General features: G+C 34.8%; 1 long non-coding RNA gene and 1 pseudogene across 1 annotated transcript; both read left to right on the top strand.

Annotated features, from left to right (window-relative positions):
• The first annotated feature begins 218 nt into the window (after positions 1–218).
• LOC113293320 lies at positions 219–2418 on the top strand (annotated as a pseudogene).
• A 2142-nt stretch (positions 2419–4560) lies between these two features.
• LOC113293852 lies at positions 4561–5302 on the top strand. Its single transcript, XR_003332615.1, has 3 exons — positions 4561–4880; positions 4961–5157; positions 5259–5302. It is a non-coding gene; the product is annotated as an uncharacterized LOC113293852 (long non-coding RNA).
• The last annotated feature ends 479 nt before the right edge of the window (positions 5303–5781 follow it).

Here is a 5781-nt window from a genome sequence, read left to right as displayed (position 1 = left end):
TTTACTTTTTCTGTTCGCTCAAGAGTCAAGGGCCGGTTTATAAACTAACGGCCCGTTTACATTTCTGTAATGACAAGGCAAATATTATCCACCACGTCAGACTGATAACAGAAAATAAAGGGCAAAATCGGAATCCCATCAACTTTTCAAACACCTTTTTCATGTCTATAAAACTAGAGCAATCTTTTGTTGGGAGAAAGATAACTTAAGAACAAGTTTATAGCACAGGACAGAACAGAAGACAACTGATTCTCGTTCTCTGTATTTCTAGAATTTGATCAGAAAAGAAATGGAGAAATCTCCAAAAGTATATGCAGAAGAAGATTTGTATGCATTATTACGTCCAGTAACTAATAAGAAAGGAATGACTTTGAGAAGTTCCATTGAATCACCTATTTGTGATGTTAGAATTATTACTTCCGGTGGATCAACCATCCCTGCACATTCTAGTGTCCTGGTATGCATGTTTTACGATCCTTCGCGACTCGCGAGTATTTTATATACGATCTGTGCTTCCATTTCATTTCATAATTCGTGGATTAAATTTCTGATTTATGTTTTTCTTTTTTTTCCTGGCTCTTGTTGATAAAATTTTGAAGGGATCCGTTTCGACAGTATTGGAAAAGATACTGGATCGTCCCCGCAAACACCAATACGCGGATAAGATCGTTCCAATTCTTGGTGTTCCTTGCGATTCTGTTTTCGCCTTTGTGCGATGTCTCTACTCTTCAAGGTCAGTCTTAATTAACCTCCATATTTTTTAGTTAGCTTTGAATTTAAGTTTTTAAAATTTGACTTTTATACTATCCAAAAAACAGAACCATCCGTATTTAGTTTTGACGAAAACATTTTTTTAATGACTAAAATATCCTTGATTTATTACAGATGCACAGAAGAAGAGATGAACAAATATGGGATTCACCTACTAGCATTATCTCATGTATACAGAGTACCAAAATTGAAGCAGAGATGTTCAAAAGGATTGATCAAAGAATTAACAATTGAGAATGTTATTGATGTCCTTCAACTTACAAAACTATGCGACGTACCGGATCTATACGTAAAATGTATGAAGTTAGTATCAGAAAATTTTAAAGCTGTTGAAGCAACAGATGGATGGAAGTTTTTACAAGTTCACGATCCTTCACTTGAGCTTGAAATTCTTCAATTTATCGATGAAGCTGAATCGGTAATTACTATTTCAAACCTTGATTAACAGTAATCTTAAATTTGGTTTAATCAGTTTGGATTTTTAACTAATTAATTTTGATTACTTATTAACAGAAGCAGAAGAGGATGAGTAAGAAAATTGAAGAAGGGAGTTTGTATTTAGAACTAAGTGAAGCAATGGAATGCTTAGAACACATTTTCACAGAAGGATGTACTAGTGTAGGTCCATGTGATGTTGAGGTCACCAAGAATAAAGAACCATGCAAGAAATTTTGCACATGTCAAGGTCTACAAGTTTTGATTAGGCATTTTGTTCAATGTAAGAAGAGAGTTAATGGTGGTTGTAGTAGGTGCAAGAGAATGTGGCAACTACTTCAACTTCATTCTTCTGTTTGTGATAACTCTGATCTTTGTAGAGTTCCCCTTTGCAGGTACTTGATCAGGTTTCAAACTATTTTTTGGTTTTTCATGTCCATTAAAATTAAACTTGTTTTGATAGTTAAATTAGGTATTACCAAATCAAAGTACTGGCTGACATGGATTGGGACAAAACTAAGATGCTTAATGACCCCAAAAATAACTTGTCTGCCGGAACTACATCACTGAAAAGTATTTTGAGACCCGCTGATCATACATATTGTGTGTTTAAAAAGAATTGCTGTCAAGAGAACCCACCGTTTAATTTCGCCAAATTTCCATTTAAAAAGCTAACCTTGCGAATTGCCAAACATGTGCAATTTATCTTCAAGATTTGGGATCTTCCCATTTGTATTTTTTCATTTAAATTGGGCGGACATAGTTTTTGTATTTTGTAAATAATGTTTTGGTTGTTGGTTAATTACTTATTTTGTGTGTGAATTGGATTTGTTAACAGGGATTTCAAGTTGAGAAGGGAAGTTCCTACTAAAAAAAGGAGAACATGATGCGAGATGGAAATTACTTGTGAAGAAAGTTGTAGCAGCTAAAGTGATGTCTTCTTTATCTTTGCCAAAGAGGGAAGAAGCTACCAATGTGGGTACAGTTAAGACAAGACGATGAGGCTCTAAAAATCCCTTTTAGAATCATACTTAGAATACAAAATTGATGAGATTTTTTTTTCACAATTCATTATTCTTTTTAGTGTAGAAGAGAAGTTAATACATACCAAATGCACTAGAGATAGATGGTACCAACGTACCATTTTTACCAAAACTGATGAGGTTGTAGTACAAAGGGATGGGTTTAATGTAAACGAAGAAATGTTGTATCTATAAGACTGTAGTGCGTAAAATAGTTTTTCACGTCCATTTCCTCATTGTTGAAGATTAAAGTCGCATTGTTTTGCAACCGCTAATCGAAACCTTAAGGCAATCTGTCTTTTTACCCCTAGTACAAACTACAAACAGTGAAAACTAAGATCTGCTTCGATACTAGTACTACGAGCACGTTCCATGAGGTTTCAACTTGGGAATCCAAAGGGAAAAGCATCCCAAATTCAATATTCCAAAAGTAGGAATTACCAATAGGTACCATTATAGTGTTCTTAGTCAGTGGCAGGTCCATCCATTAAAGCCCACTAATCAGAGGTCCATAATTAAGAGAAAACATGAAAATGGACCAAATTTTTTAAGCCCAGGTCTTGTACACGTGCGGGACAAATTGTGCGAAATTTCTAAATACCTAAACTACCCTTCCAATCCTACATATATTAAAGCAGTCTATTTCAAAGTTTCTAAAAAAAAATTCAGCCGATTATTCTTGGGGAAATTCTGCTCTCTTTCTTCTTCTGGATTTGGGACTAGGGTTTCTGAAGATTTCTTCTGCGATTTTTAACAGGTATGTTGCTTAATCTTTTCGTTTTCTTCTTTCTGCTACAGTTTAATGGAGATAGGTTGTGTTCTGTTTTTTTTATGATTCTTGTTCGTTTTTATTCAGTTATTTGGTTAGATTGTTAAGTTTTTAGTTTATTTTAGCTTTCGATTTGATTATCTTTATGTTTTCTTTTCAAAATAAGTTTTGTTTTCACTTTCAGATCGTATTATCCAGCAGTACATATATGACATACTCATTGTTTCTGCTACAGTTTTTGAATCATTATAAGATTTGAATTTTGGATCATGGAGATCGGTTGTGTTCTGTTTGTTTTTTATGAATCTTGTTCGTATTTATTCAGTTATTTGGTTAGATTGTTAAGTTTTTAGCTTATTTTAGTTCGATTTGATTATATTTCTGTTTTCTTTTCAAAATCAGGTTTGTTTTCACTTTCAGATCGTATTATCCAGCAGTACATATATGACATACTCATTGTTTATGCTCTTGGATTCTGTTTCTTGCATAGATCTTTCACTTTTTTTAGTTTGACCCATCAGTACGTATGTGAAATACCGTATTACGTGCTTCGATTCTGCTGTTTCTCCTACATTCTTAATTATTCTTTGTCATGCAGTTGATTTTGTAGTTCATGAATCTGCAGTACATATATGGCATACTCATAGAAACTTCTCTTAGAATCTGTTTCTTGCATAGATCATGAAGATCGGTTGTGTTCTGTTTGTTTTTTATGAATCTTGTTCGTATTTATTCAGTTATTTGGTTAGATTGTTAAGTTTTTAGCTTATTTTAGTTCGATTTGATTATATTTCTATTTTCTTTTCAAAATCAGGTTTGTTTTCACTTTCAGATCGTATTATCCAGCAGTACATATATGACATACTCATTGTTTATGCTCTTGGATTCTGTTTCTTGCATAGATCTTTCACTTTTTTTAGTTTGACCCATCAGTACGTATGTGAAATACCGTATTACGTGCTTCGATTCTGCTGTTTCTCCTAGATTGTTAATTATTCTTTGTCATGCAGTTGATTTTGTAGTTCATGAATCTGCAGTACATATATGGCATACTCATAGAAACTGCTCTTAGAATCTGTTTCTTGCATAGATCTCTCACTTTTTTTAGTTTGACCCATCAGTACGTATGTGAAATACTGTATTTTAATACTGTTACATCTTTGTGACATTTGCAGGTTCAAAACATGTCTGATGCAGAGTGTTCCAATCCAAATACCTACTGCTATGCATACATTTATTATAATCATCATCATTTTGCTCACCTGGTTACTTTTAAGTCTAGTATTGATGACCTGAAATTTCTTATTTGTGAAAACTGGAGAACCTTGAACCCTTCTGAGATTATCATCACTTATGTTGAGAATGGTGTCAAAGTGCCTGTGATTGCTGACTTTGCTGTGTTTTTGCTCCTTTTTTAGTCTTACCCTTCAGTACTTATGTGAAATACTGTAATATGTCTTTCGATTCTCTTATTTTTCATAGATCTGTCACCTGTTGTTGTCATACTGTTGATTTGTAGTTCATGAATCTTAAGTACATATATCGCATACTGATAGGAAGTGCTCCTTGTTATGTTTAAGGAGAAGTGAAGTAGATGCAGGCATACAGTGGAGCTGCAATAATGGGTGCTGCTGTACAACAACCCAATCTTTTTACTAAAGGTTCTTCAACTTTTTTTCCCAAGTTGGGTACTACTACTGCGGATAGATTACCTTCTCAAGTTAGGCAGACCCTGAAGTACGTTCAATAATTGATAGTGAGAAGAATCGTCAGTTTAACAGCTTGGAGCTCATTGCTTCAGAGAATTTTACATCTCGCGCAGTGATGGAAGCTGTGGGTTCTTGTCTCACAAACAAGTATTCAGAAGGGCTTTCTGGTAAAAGGTAAAAATGGTGTTTAATGTTGTATTTTTTTCCCTGTATTTGTATTGAAATGCATTTGATCATTTCATTCTGTAATGTAGGTATTATGGTGGCAATGAGTACATTGATGAGCTAGAGACACTTTGTCAACAAAGGGATTTGTTCATGTAACTGGCACAGGGTCTGGATCTTCCTCATGGAGGTCACTTGTCACATGGATTTATGACTCCTAAAAGACGGGTATCTGGGACTTCGATTTATTTTGAATCGATGCCCTACCGTCTTGATGAATCAACAGGTGCTTCTCTGCATTCTTATATTGTGTAATGACTATGTGGTCTATTGTTGTTCATTTATAATTCGTTGATAATTTGCATTCATTACCAAATTCACTTGCAGGCCTTATTGATTATGATATGCTTGAGAAAACTGCCACCCTCTTTCGACCAAAACTCATCATTGTTGGTGCTAGTGCTTATCCTCGTGATTTCGATTATCCTCGAATGAGAAAGGTATACACATATATTTTGATTGTCAACAGTTGTTATTCTTAGTGATCAGAGAATCAGACTAGTTAACCCATTACGCACACCTAATTCCCTTTCCTGCTATGTTTCTTGAATATTGCAGATTCTGTTGGGGCTTTTCTCATGATGGGTATGGCTCACATAAGTGGTCTCGTTACTGCATCTGTACTTGCCGACCCATTTGAATATTGTGATGTTGTAACAACCACCACTCACAAGGTACACCTAGTCACATTCATGAAGTCTGCAAGACTGCAACTACTGACACCAACACAAGCAGCATTTGTTTTTATTGGTTTAGGTTCAAGGGTCATGTTGTTTACTATGTCTTCTGTTTCAATTTGCAGTCATTACGAGGTCCCAGAGGTGGCATGATTTTCTTCAAGAAAGATCCT

This window comes from Papaver somniferum, chromosome 7 (assembly GCF_003573695.1).
Source record: "Papaver somniferum cultivar HN1 chromosome 7, ASM357369v1, whole genome shotgun sequence".
In the NCBI taxonomy this organism is placed as follows: Eukaryota; Viridiplantae; Streptophyta; class Magnoliopsida; order Ranunculales; family Papaveraceae; genus Papaver; species Papaver somniferum.
Note: the sequence above shows the minus strand (reverse complement) of the source record. Positions and strands in the feature narration are given on the sequence as shown.